Below are 15,161 nucleotides of genomic sequence, written 5' to 3' on the forward strand. Positions count from 1 at the left end.
ATATAGTATAATAGATATACAGTAGATATAAATAGTTGCTTATTAAGTCAAAAAAAATATAATTTTATTTTTAAATAGCCAATCTCATTGGTGTAGTAGTTGATAATTGTTTAAAAGTCAACTTCAATTCAAAAACCTCACGCAGTTAATTTCAAAGTTTGAAGTTTATCTATTCAAAAACTTTGTATTATTACCGTTCAAATTTCAAAAAGAATATAATTCATTTCAATTCAAAATTAAATTGTCAACCAAATCAAAATTTCAAATTCATTTTTATTACAAAACATATTAAATATTGTCCTAAAATTGCCAAGTGGCTTGTTATTAGCTTGCCACTTGGTTTAACCATATTGCTTATACTTCTCCTATTTTATATACTAGTATTCATACCCGCGCGATGCGCTGAAAATTTAAAGAATATATTTATGATAAATTTTAATATGACTTGTTTAAGTACATTGAATCATATAGTATTACTTTAACAAAATTCAATTGTCATCTTATCTTCTAATGCAATGTATTTAATAACAAAACCTTTATGAAGTTAGAAAAGACGGATGATAAGTGCTAGGATATCTTGTTAGTTCCTTAAATAGGTATAGAGTTTCTTTTACTCCCTTAATAATATTTTTATTTAACTTTGATCAAAATTATATCATGATTTTCATGGGTGACAATCATTTTTCCCTCTAATTTTGCTTTAAAAGTTAAACATCTCCCCCCGACTTTAAACAACGACATTCCCCCCTCCCTCCCCACCACCACTCCCGCCTGCCCCCACCATCTCAATTAAACTTTGAAGTACCCTTTTACCCTCTATTATTGACCTTTTTCTTGTTTTAGTTTTTTAATATTATGATATAACTTTTTTCTACCCCCACGCCATCTCAATTGAACTTTTAAGTACCTTTTTACCCTCTACTTATTGACCTTTTCTTGTTTTAGTTTTTTAATATTATGATATATATATTTTTCTCTTGTTGATAGCGCCCCTCCCCCCCCCCCCCCCCCCCCCGACCCTTTTCATTTTTTAACCATTAGTAAGAACTATTTTCAGTTGCATATGATAAAAGAACAACTATAAGTAATTTCTAAGCAACTTAATTAATGAGGACAAAGATTATTATCTTCGATATGTAAACATTAAATTCTTTCAAAAAACAAATATGGTTATCCTCCCATATCTCTTGGCAATTATATATTGGAATCGTGAATCCAACGATATCTCACGTCTGTGGTCCGTCTCTCATATCCATTTTCTTAAAATTCTAAATTCTTCACTGATTAATTAGATGTATATTAGATCTATTCTCTAAAATTAAATACAGTGTCTGAAAGTACCAAACATATATTATGGACTTAACTGTACTTATAGAATAAATGAAGTAAAAATATGAAAAATAACTTTTGAACATGTATAATTTTAATAATTGAGCATAATGACATTTTAATTAGAAATTATTCGTATAAGTAATTTTGATGTATGTAACATAAATAAATAATTATTAAAAATAGTTATATAGATTATAAAAATTCCGTAATGAATTTCAAAAAATGATATAGTTAGAAAATATTACATTAATGGTAACCAAAGCTCTAATAATTTAATATATCGCCCTACTGTTTATCAATTAAGTCTTATAGAATTTTTAGTTAAATTATCTTATCTTTAAAGTTAATTCAAAGTATAAACACCCTTATAATATTTATTTTCATTATTAAATGTTTTAAGAATGCAAAAATCATCAAAATGCACACAAATTTAAATTAACTATATTCAGTTTAAATTCTAATTCAAACATTAACCGCAACTGTGTAATTCTTTTTATTTATTATGTTAAGCTAGCCATTAATTCAATTCAATTTCAAATATTTTATCTTTTAATTTAAATAAATTTTTTATGCAATTCAAACAATATTAGCTTTCAAGTCAAATTCAAATTCCTTTATCTCAATCAAATATTATTACTGTAATGCTTATTAACTTGTTTCAATACTTGTACATACATGATTTTCTCTTGATGTGACACTCGACTTCATGTCCTATGACTATTATCCTTCTTTTGTATAGGTTTTATGTATTAAGATATCCAGAATTATTTTCCTTACTTGATATTTTTAGTTTTTAGCTGGATTAGCTTGCCAAAAAAAAAAATCTAGCATATATTTTCAATGTTTTATTTGAAAAGTCAAACATACATTTCTTGAAAAGTCAAACATACATTTCATAACTGAGTTAATCTTGTTAGATATATGTCATTTTGAAATTCAACATGCATTTCATATTTGTTAGCTAATAACAATTTCATATTTTTTAATTGTGTGTGTGTGTTTTTTTAACTTGATCTTTTTGTTCAAATACCTAACACTTTGAATTTATTATGGTCATACTATTATTTTATTACGTGCTTCTTTTAATATGTTGTGGAATTATTTCTTAGTTTGAAGACTTACTAACAGTGGCGGAGCCAAGTGGTGGCCAGGGTGTTCACCCGAACCCCCTTCGGCGAAAAATTATCATGTATACACAAGGTTAAAATTATTTTTTATATATAAATAGTAGATGTTGAACCCCCTTGGCTTCCTCGTTTCTTACTCTTTTATATTTTTGAACTCCCTGATGAAAAATCCTGGCTCCGCCACTGCTTACTAACCAATCAAATTGTATCTTTCTTTTGATTGATGTTTGATTATATTAAATCTAACTTCTAAATCTTGCAAAGCTTGCAAGTTGAAGCCATACTTTTTAGATTTTTGTTGTCTCCTTTATGTTATTTACTCAAATTCAAAGACTAAATTATAAAGCCAGTTGATATTATTGGTTTTGGTGAGAGAAGAACTATAAATTACTTCTTATATTATATTGGTTTAATTCAAAAGGAGGTAATGGCGATAAATAAAAAGTAGTGATAATTAAATGTAAATTTATACATAGATAAATCAAAGACAAATACTTGAGATATATATATTTAGATGTATTTAATCAAATTTATAGTTTGGCTTAGAATATAAATAGTAACGTATCCTAGACATTTGATTAATTTGAATATAAATTGAATCCATCCAAATAATGAAATCAACCCCCAAGGAAACTGTCAAACAAAAAATGAACTTTCATCTTTTAATTAATCGAATACTAATATTACAAATTCTCTTTAGACCATCTTGTTGAAGATGTTCATGCAGCTATATTAGTTGATAAAATTACTTTTTTAGGTAAATGCTACTAATAGTTTGTTTAATAGAATCTTTGTGCTTACTATTGATCGCAAAATCTTGTTCAAAGAAATTAAAGATGAATGCACATAGCTTAAACTCTGAGAATAAGAGTAAGAATTTCTTTTCTTCCGGAGTGATATATATATAAAGAAAAAATCAGATGTTCAAGTAATATGTGCTTCTTTATACACGAAACTTTGTGCATGACTCTCTCTAAGCACGAACGACCTATTAAGTTTCATCATGCTACCTTATCCATCCATGACTTCTCGTGGTAACAACTCCACTCTAATATCTTGAGCCCTATCAGTTGTCAGTCAAAATTAATCTTTTAAAGTAATAAATTTGACACATTGAGAAACAAACTCAATTAATCCTCACTGGCGATAGAAATTTATCTTGAGACTTTCTACTGCAAATAAATCCAGTAAAAATGTTGTAGAAAAGTTGAAATGCACCAACAAAAACAACAATAATCAATTTATAAGTAGTGTGATTAGAAACGTGAATAATGAGGATTGTAATGAGTTAAAACAAAAATAAAAACTACCCCTTTAAAGAATCTAGAAAGTAAAAAAGCGCAGTCCAGTGCCCTAAGCTTCCGCTATGCGTGGAGTCCGGGAAAGGGCCGGACCACAAGTTTATATTCTACGTAGCCTTACCTTGCATTTTTGCAAGAGGTTATTTCCACGGCTTGAACCGTGACCTCCTAAAGAATCTAGAAAATATCGCAAAAGAAAGAAGAATGATCAGGAGCGAACCAAATAATTCAATAAACTAATGAAAACAATATGAGAATAAGAATTATGATTTTCATATTATTGCAAATGAAAAAAGTGTTGAGCTTTGAATGTTGGCTCCCACATTAAGGGATTAAATAGGAAAATGAAAAGGAGATATGGATAAGGATAATAGATTCAAATTTCAAAAAGATTATATTTCTATTCAAAAAATTTACATTTAATTTCAAACACGTTATCTTTCAATAAATATTATTATATAGCATAAACATTGTACTTATCTATTTATACTAAAATTCCGAAATGTTTGCTTTGGTCTCCTTTTTTAAACTCGATTTGCCTTATCTCCAAATAGGAGATAAACTCAAATTTTAACAAATCATTTCAATTTCAAATAAGAATATATATTTGTATTCTTATGTTTAAATTTTAAATTATCAAAGCTATCACATTTTTTTTACTTTAAAAAACAAATAAATATGTATGTCATAGGCAACACAATTGTTATTCACACCCCAAACCCCATCAATTTGTTTCCACGCCTAATGCCCCCATCCCTGCTGCTATCTTATTTTTGTTTTTTCATTATGTTAAAGTTTTTACTCCTTAAGTTACTTTATAAATTCATTTTATAATTTTTTGAATTTTAATTTAGTGTTGATATTTTTAATCTTTTAATTTTAAAATATATTTTTTCAGTTTCCTGCTGCTCTTATTTTTATTTTTATTCATCATGTTAAAATATGCTTCTTTAAGATGATAAATAAGCACATAAAAGATTAAAAAAAATTTGAATAAAAATGCTACGAAATCTGAGGACTAAATTTTTGATGTATCCAAATTCGAATTTCTTATCCATTTCAAAATTTTACATTTTTATTGGATTTAATTTGTATTATCGGAAATTGGCAGGAATACTAAATTATTTGTTAGAGAGTAATTGATGTAATTTGATGTAATTTAATATCCAACTCATTCTTGTTATTTTCAAATTTCAACTCACTTCTTTTAAAGAATTAATTTAATATCGAATAATCCATTTAATATAATACTGCATTTTAGTTTTGATGAATGGATTTGTTACGATAAGTTTAGATAAGTTCCATATATTTAGGCTTAGATAAGCTTGATGTATTTAAGCTTAGATAAGCTTTATTGTTGAAATTTTCAGATTTATCTTTTTATTCAATTTCAATTTATTTTTATTTTCTCAAAATAAATAAAAAACCTTTTTTTAATATTGGAACTATATAGTTGACTTACAATAATTTAGTCTCATCTAATTGCTGAAATGATTTAAATTAATATTTAATTGAAGCCAACTTTTGATTTTGAATTTCATGACAATTAATGACTTAAATAATCTGAGAAAAGCAAATACTTTATCGGATAAAAGACATCTTTGAGTTTATTCTAAATAATTACATATTGGTAGGAATAAAGTTCACCACATTTTTATCTTTCAGGTTAACTTTAAATTTAATGTGGTATTTGATTAGTAGATAACTCTTATTTAAAAGATATGGTCCTACAATTATGATATTGCTAAGTATGAATTTAGCACATTCTTATCTTTCAGTTTTATTATAAACTAAATTGGAATTTGGTAATACGTAACTCTTTCTTAACGGATATGTTTGATCAGTTTGAATAGTCCTATAATTGTGATTTTGTTAATTAGGATAAACTTTAGCTTGATAAATGCAGATAAATATTGCTTGTTATAATTAAAAAGTTTAAATTTTATTTCTCATAAATTAATTTACATTTTTGGAATTTGATAAAATTAATTTAAAAACTTTGTCCTAATTCTCATTAATTTTGTCTTAAAATTGCCAAGTGGCTTGTTATTAGCTTGCCACTTGGCTTAACCACATTGCCTGTACCTCTCCTTTTTTATATATATAGATATATAGATATAGATTTATAATGATGAATATATCCATAAATTGATTACCAACAGTCTCTCACAATAATGGAAGAAATCGACATATTGAACTACAAATTAACTTGTAAAAATCACAGATATTTGTTATGTCTGTAAAAATCGACTATTTGTTACCCATTTGTACCATGATTTTCTCCGTCCATTTTCTTTTGCCTTTTGAAATGATTTGTCATTTTTTTGTGTTTTTTTATGTCAAGGGATCTGTGTGATTACTTTTAATTGCTTTTAGTTTGTTTCTCAATAAAGTCAAACTAAATATCCAATATAGTGTGATACTATCATTGATCTTATAATAATTGAGGATTTTATGGACTATTTGAATTACACAGTTTTAGACAATATTATGTTAAATATTTTGTGTTATGGTTTATATGAAGGCATGTTGTTAGAAATTATTAAATATTTGTTAGAAAATATTAAATATGTTCTAAATTGTGGAATATGCGTACTTAATATTTTTGTTTATAATAAAGTAATAGTAGATTTTAGGTTAAGAATGAATAATCATAATGTAGAACAGTAGAAGTATAGTATACAGGGAATAACTAATTAAATATTTTATTTCTCTTTAATTAGCTTGTCGAAAGAAACATGCACAAAGTAGTGACTTGGAAAGATCTTATAGTTGGAGGAATTGGCACTTCATTTACTTATTGTGGGTGGATATCTTTATGGACTGGTTATAACTTATAAGTTAAAAAGAAAAAGATTTATGTACACTCATGTTCCGTTGATCTTTATTTTCTAAGGAGGGGTGGCTTAAGCAGGGCTGAGCATAAATTATCGAAAATTGAATTACCGAACCGAATCGGAAATTTCGATAATTCGTTATTTGAATTCGGATTTGATACGAGATATTAATACCGTTTGATGTTCGGTATTTTCTGAATACCGAATTATTTATTAAAGAGCTTATTATTGTGGGTAAAATAGTGAAGTCAAAGTTCTACGAGACGATTGATTGTTTAATTACTCTTTGCAATTCCATTAAAAAGTTATACGTACAATTGATTATAGAGCCTTTGAGCTTTATGGGGTTGGTAAAGTTTTTATCTTTTTAAAACAACCAAAAATACTCTCTATTTCAAAAAGCTCTCGGCGCACGATAGGCTAGGTTTCGCTGTTGTGTGCCGGCGGCTATGGCTAACGGGCGCAAGCCTGGGCATCCGCTTAAGGATAAAGGCAAGAGGAAGAAGAACACGAGGACACCGGCGACAACGCAAGAGGACCGGCGTATGGTGATGCCGGAATCTGGTATTCCCAAAACCTCGAACAACTACAACTAGCGGACTGGATACCGGAGTCGAGTCAGGCGAGATCTGGGAAGATGCCGACGGTAAGTCAACTTACTCCGGCAGAACGAAAATCTGCGAATTCAGGCCCAATCGAGGTCGGTGAACCAACCCCAAACCCTGCTGCTTCACCGGCGAAAAAGGGTGAGGGAAACTTGGAACATATTGAAAAGGAGAAGGTACCGACTGGTCCTCAAGCTGTGGCTGCTCGTAAACTTGAGTTCAATACTGGGCAAACTCCGACTATGGCGGAGATTGTGCGACGAAATAGGGCGAAACAATATGGGTTGAAACTAACTTTATTTCCCCCAACAATTAGGGATGGATTGAAAGTGGTCAAGCTCAACCATAAGGAACTGAAAGAACAATGTGAGAAATAGCAGTCAACTCTAATTGGCTATGTCTTGGGAGGCACTCTGGCGTTTAAAGAAATGCTTAAGTTTGTATATGGGGTTTGGACTGCTGTTCCAACTCCAAGAGTGATACTCCATGATGATGGCTATTTCCTATTTCGATTTGAAGATGAGGCGGATAGAGACCTCATAATGTAGAATGGACCATACACCTTCAACAGCAGACTGATGATATTGAAGAACTGGACGCCAGACTTTCAGATGGATGACGAACCTGTGCGAATTGTGCCCATCTGGGTAACTTTCCTACGACTGCCCCTGGTATACTGGTCTGCTGATAATATGGGCCGTATAGCAAGCTATCTGGGTAAGCCGGTATGTACAGATAAATTGACAGCTTCGTGTGAGAGGGTGTCGTAAGCTAGAATGCTGATAGAGATGGATATCACCCAGGTCTTACCAGATGTGTTGGTTATTGAGCAACTGGATGGGGAACTAAGGAAGCAAGAGATTGAATATGAGTAGCGTCCCAAATTGTGCCACGAGTGTCATGAATTAGGGCATCTAGTACAGGAATGCAAAGCACGGGTTGAGGAGACTGAGCAGATGCCTAAGAAAAAGAAGAAGGCTAAGAGGAAAAGGAAGCAGGACAGACCTGAGTGGCAAGTAAGAACTACTGACCTGGCTGTGATACCTCAACAAGGTGCTCGGGAACAAGCTGGGAAGCAAGTGACGCTGGGTTATGGTGAGCAAGTGCAGGGGGAAGCCTCTAACACTGTCGCAAATACGGAAGAGGTGGCTACTGAGAATGGCAGCCAGGGCACTGTAGCTCAGGTGATACAGCCTCAAGCCCGACAGAGTCAAGTACCAATGATCACTAAAGCTAGTCAGGGGCAAAGCCCCAAGGCACTCAACCCGCCATGATACTTTGTTCGTGGAATATTAGGGGGTTAAACCGCCCCTATAAGCAAAAGGAAATTAAATCCTTTTTGCGAAAGAACAAAGTAGACATTATAGCTATCCTGGAAACGAGGATAAAGGTGGAAAAGGGGAGGAAAATTCAGCAAGGCTTTGGGGTGGGTTGGGAATTTTACTCCAACTACCCTTCTGCTCACAATGGAAGGATTTGGATTGGATGGAAGAATACTAAAGCAGAGGTTACTACGCTGCGGGAAACTGCCCAAATAGTTCATTGTAAGGTGAAGGCCAAACACTCTAACTTCTCCTGCAATGTGACATTTGTGTATGGTCTAAACATTGTTGCTGAAAGGAAACAACTATGGGAGCAAATAAGGACCATTAGTACAGGCATGAGTGACTCTTGGTTACTACTTGGCGACTTCAATACGATATTAACTGTGAAGGATAGGATTCATGGAGCACCTGTCCATATAAGTGAAACTACTGATTTCCAGGATTGTATTGTTGATCTCGGTTTGGGGCTTGTCACGAGACGGGGATGCAAATTTTCATGGTGCAATAAGCGCGGCTCAGATGATAGGATCTACAGCCAGATTGATTGGATTTTGGGGAATGCCGAATGGTTTCGCAAGTATGGGCAGTTGGAAGCTATCTACATGAATCCTGAATGTTCTGACCATTCGCCTATTATTCTGAACACTGAGACTACTATCACTTCGACCAGAAGGCCATTTAGATTGGTAAATGCTCTGCTGAACCAAGACGCATTTAAACAGGCCATGGCAAGGACCTGCAACCAGCAAATTTCAGGATATAGGATGTTTGTGGTATGGCAAAAATTGAAAAAGTTGGAAGTAGGGATTAGCGGGCTGAGCAAGGAGTACTCCACATTAGATAAAAAGTTGGACCTGCTCCATCTTAGATTAAGGGAAATCCAGGATGTGATAACGTCCAAATACACTCCTCAAAGAGAAAGTGTACACGGTCGTATGCAATATATTTACCCAACTATGAGTCGGGGTCGATCCCACAGGGAACAATGTGCTAGGCGATTAAGAAAGTAAGGAATTTTTACTAACTAAGCTCTGCCAAACGATAAATGATATTTTGGGTTTTTGAGAAAATTATGACTAATGCGGAAATGTAAACTAACCTAGAAAGCAAGTAAAATGATCAATGGCCACAAGTTTGGATACAAAGGAAATTACACTCAAGTAACGATCCAATGTATTTCACGATTTTACAACTAAGAATGGGTTTATGTCAATAGATAATGATATCTAAAATCTCATTGAAAGTCTTCCAACCAAATCAATGAATTTCACTCTAAGCTTTTCCAAGCCTTAGAGTGTGATATTAGGCACAATCAATTTAACCTCAAGTAACTATCCTCTTCCGAGCTCAAGTTATTAGATGAGTTTAATGACCCAAATTCTTGTTAATTAATCTTTCCCAACCTAGATTTCCTTTTCCAAGCTCAATCTAAGTAAATGGGTGAGTCCTAGGGTTAGCTAATCCCTTTGGAAACATTCAAGAACGAGATTAATTAAATCAACAAAGACACACTTCAATAGCAATAAGAATCATTCAATACATAAGCATAACAAGAGTTTCAAACCAAACTTTAATCAAGAATACTTTCATAAACGAGATTCAAGTCTAGAAATGAAATACTACACACTAAAATATTCAATACAAAACAAGGAATTGAAGAAAGGTTTAAGAATTATCTCATTAAAGTGCTCCAATCTTCTCTTCCAATTGTGTAGGTGAAACCCTAGCCTCCAAAACTTGCAAAATGACCAAAGATGAATAAAATTGCTCCCTTCTCTTTCTTTTGTAATTACCTCATTTTTTCAAGTTCCAAAAATGACAAAATATGCCCCAAATTTCAGTTTTTGCAGTTCTGCCCGTTTTTTGCAGTTCTGTCCCGTTTTTGCAAAACTGTCCACTTTTGACAGTTTTGCAAAACTGTGCAGTTTTTGTCCAATTTGGCCTCTTTTTGACTTGGTTTCTTCCGATCACTTCTAAATCACATAAACCTATAAAATGGAAGTAAACGACATTAAATGCACTATTTTTTCAATCAAAACATAGCAACAATCTAAGATTAAAGAAGAAATAAGTTGGTAAAATACCAACTTATCAAACCCCCAAACTTAAACTATTGCTTGTCCTCAAGCAAATCAAATTATAATTTCCTTCAAAGGACTCCGTTCAAAAGTGCACCAACATCATACCAAGTCAAAAAGGTCTACTTTAAGCACAAACACATGACTTTGATTGGTACCAACAATTAATCCAAAACATATGAATCACCAACTTCTTCTCAAAAACTAAATTTTCATTTCAAGTGCTCAAACACCAAGTTAATCAAAGTAGCAATCACGTCATGACACTAAAGCTTCAAAATTTGCCTCATTATCACAAAACAATTTTCTTTTGTTCATTCATCTTAATTGGAAAATGGAACAAATTCACAACATAAATTCTCATGTGCCCTCACAATCAAGAGAGAATCCCAAACTCACAAAAAAAATGCAATTTGAAACACAAATGGGATATCAAATGGAAAGAATTAACTCTCTTCTCTCACAAAGATGTTCAATTGCACAAGTAGTACCATAAGCTTGCCCTTCATGTATTTCTCCGCTAATATAGACACACTTGGTTCAAAATCAATTAGGACTTAAAGGGTTGTAATGTAGGCTTTTGGTTAAGGTAGGGATATAATTTGGAAATGGTGACTCAAAAACCTCCCTAAGCACTACAATTTTCAACAATCAAAGTACACTTCCTTTGAAATTTTTCCACCCTTTTTTTTTTTTTTTTTTTTTTTTTTTTTTTTTTTTTTTTTTTCATTTTTCATTGCACCACTTAGTCTTCCCATTATTCACAACTCTTTTTTTTTTTTTTTTTTTTTTTTTTTTTTTTTTTTTTTTTTTTACCTCTTCGCCTTAAAAGTAACTCCCACATAACAACTTTTTCCAACCATCACCCCCAAACTTAGGCTTTTAGCCTATATTTGCACTTTCAACGCACTTAAGGAGGTAGGGTACCAAAAGATGGATCAATGAAGAACAAAAGGTTAAAGTTTGTAACATGGTTGCCAAAGAAAAGGTTAAAGGCTCAAAAGGGGTTGACTAGGGAGAATATGCAAGGGTAGGATATTTAAGGCACAAAAGCGGTTCAATGAAGGCCTAACATCATTTTTCAAACCAAGTGTAGTCTAGGATTTCACCTTGAAACTCATTCCGGGCAAGTTCTAGACCACAAATAATGCAACAGAACTCACAAATAAACCTCATCACACATGGCACATGAAAACTCAAGTAGAATATGTATCCAAGAACAAATTGAAACAAATGAACTCAAAAAGTCACTCATAGCCAAAAGAGACTAATTAGTGAAAGTAAGAGCCAAAAATTGAATCTAAAAGTCACAACAAGAACCCTTACTTCAATCATTTTTTTCTTTTTCAAAAATCAAGAATTCATATGCCAAGATTTAAATATGTTGGTACCAAGTAAGCCAAAAGTTAGTCAAGAGGCAAAAAAAATCACATCCCAATACCATTTTTACTCCTAAACTACCTAACTAAGAATGAAAATAAATTAAGTAAAGTGACTAATCCACAACATGCCAAAAGAACGACATTTTCAGAAATTTGAGCAAGTTCCATTTGTAACAACGTCTATCCACAGCCACAACGACAGTCACAAAACAAGCCCGACAAGGTTACAAATAAAGCATAACCAAAATATAATGTGCTAGCTATCACATGTCACCCCCAACTACAAACAATGTAGTGTCCTCACTGCACATAATCAGACAAAACATAAAACAGTAAGGAAAGAGAAAAAAAAAAAAAAAAAATTTTTTTTTTTTTTTTTTTTTTGCTCACTGGCACGACCTGCGACCCGTCCTGCGATTTCGCAGGTATGACCTGCGAGTCGCAGGTACGACCTGCGAAAGATTTTTTTTTTTTGTCTCTGTCACACTATGCGACCAGACCTGCGATTTCGCAGGTATGACCTGCGTTTCGCAGGTATTACCTACGTTTCGCAGGTTATGCCACCAGATTTTTTTTTTTTTTTTTTTTTTTTTTTTTTTTTTTTTTAACTGATTTTAGGGGCTGTCCGGATATCCAACATGCTCAAAACAACTCCAAAAATTCTGAAACTTTGTAGATTAGTCAAAAACCATAAACTAAACTATTCTAAAAAATAAAATTTCAAAAACGATTTAAAACTTTTAAAACGATGGGTTACCTCCCACCAAGCGCTTGATTTAACGTCGCGGCACGACGGTTACCTTTACCACTTTTCCTTCCATTTGGAAGATATGAATTTGCGCCCCAACTTTGAATCAAGATCATGATGGCGCTCATGGGGCGGTGGCAGAAAAACGAGGCCAACTTTCGGGTATCGCATTTTGCACTTCTTGGCCCTTAAGTGAGGCATGCCATTTTGTCTTCTTGGCATAGCAAACTTCAAAATGAAAACGCTTTCTTCTTCATTTTCACAATTCTCCATAGGCTCGGTTAGTTCAACTTCCATATCATCAACCAAGCACAGTGTTGAAAAATGGTTGGAATGTGGTCTAAGGCGCTCCATTTTCAAATTCACTTCATTTTTGACATCCTCACCCAAAAATGAACTAGAGTCTTCAAAAACCATTATATGAACTTTTTTATGCAACTCTAGTATCATTTCTTCAATTTCGGCATCTTGCATTATATTTGGATTGGTCGGTTGGCAATTTATCATTAGCTCTTGAAAATCAATGTTGACCACTTTTTCATTGGAAACTAACTTAAAACTACTATCCATGACTATTTGATGTTGAGTATTGCATACCTCAACTTTTGCATTCAATTCGGCTTTCAAGTCACGGATAGCAATTTCAAGTTCCTTCAACTCTTGCCTTTGCTCAACATGGATTTTTACAAATTCTTCCACCATCCTCGAAATGTCTTCTCGATGATCCCCATAGGCTCTAAGTTGTTGAGCTTGAGACATAAGCCAATCTTGGCTCACTATTTCCACTTTGTCAAGGCTTTCTTCAAGTTGAGAGTCATTCAAAGCTTGTAGAAATTCACTCTTGGAGACATTCATGTTTTGGTCACTTTCTTGCCTACTTTCAACATCCTCAAGTTGTTGAGCATTATGAATCTGAACCAATAATTTCATTTGATCCTCCAAGATGTGAATAGCTTTGTCATTGCAATTAATTGCTTGCCTCAAGTCATCAAGTGGTTGCCTCAAGTCCTTAACCGCTAAGTCCTGTTTTTCAACTTTTTCAAGGATGGTCTCTAACATGAGCATTATCCTCTCATTTTGAGCATTTGAGGCTTCTTCCATTTCCTTATCCCTACTATCATCAAAATCACAACTAGAATAGTCATAGTGGGGGTTCGGGGAAGGGAAGGACAAATAATCACAATTATCCCAATGACCATTTTGACCACCACATCTATCACATATACTCCACTCATAGGTTTGGGATTGTGCGCACAACCCGCCCCCGGAAGAATTCAAACAATTTTGCCATGAGTGTGGTCCTCCGCAATAAAGACAAGGGTCATCAAAGTATGCATAACTACCATCCGACCAATTATCATTATATGATGCCATTTTTTTTTTTTTAAACTGAACAGTTTTTGCAAAAAAATAAAAAACTGGACAGTTTTTCAGAACTGGACAGTTTCTGCAGAAGCAAAAACTGGACAGTTTTTCAGAACTGGACAGTTTCTGCAGAAGCAAAAACTGGACAGTTTTTCAGAACTGGACAGTTTTGCAATTCTGCAAAACTGGTCAGTTTTTCAGAACTGGACAGTTTCTGCAGAAGCAAAAACTGGACAGTTTTTCAGAACTGGACAGTTTTGCAATTCTGCAAAACTGGTCAGTTTTTTTTTTTTTTTTTTTTTTTTTTTTTTTAGAGCAATGAAAGTTTGAACCAAAGCAAGTTAGCTTAAATCCCAAACTAACTCAAATACGCCAAATTGTTCCCCGGCAGCGGCGCCATTTTTGATAACGTCCAAATACACTCCTCAAAGAGAAAGTGTACACGGTCGTATGCAATATATTTACCCAACTATGAGTCGGGGTCGATCCCACAGGGAACAATGTGCTAGGCGATTAAGAAAGTAAGGAATTTTTACTAACTAAGCTCTGCCAAACGATAAATGATATTTTGGGTTTTTGAGAAAATTATGACTAATGCGGAAATGTAAACTAACCTAGAAAGCAAGTAAAATGATCAATGGCCACAAGTTTGGATACAAAGGAAATTACACTCAAGTAACGATCCAATGTATTTCACGATTTTACAACTAAGAATGGGTTTATGTCAATAGATAATGATATCTAAAATCTCATTGAAAGTCTTCCAACCAAATCAATGAATTTCACTCTAAGCTTTTCCAAGCCTTAGAGTGTGATATTAGGCACAATCAATTTAACCTCAAGTAACTATCCTCTTCCGAGCTCAAGTTATTAGATGAGTTTAATGACCCAAATTCTTGTTAATTAATCTTTCCCAACCTAGATTTCCTTTTCCAAGCTCAATCTAAGTAAATGGGTGAGTCCTAGGGTTAGCTAATCCCTTTGGAAACATTCAAGAACGAGATTAATTAAATCAACAAAGACACACTTCAATAGCAATAAGAATCATTCAATACATAAGC

The sequence above is a fragment of the Lycium barbarum genome, chromosome 10 (assembly GCF_019175385.1).
Source record: "Lycium barbarum isolate Lr01 chromosome 10, ASM1917538v2, whole genome shotgun sequence".
NCBI classification, from domain to species: domain Eukaryota; kingdom Viridiplantae; phylum Streptophyta; class Magnoliopsida; order Solanales; family Solanaceae; genus Lycium; species Lycium barbarum.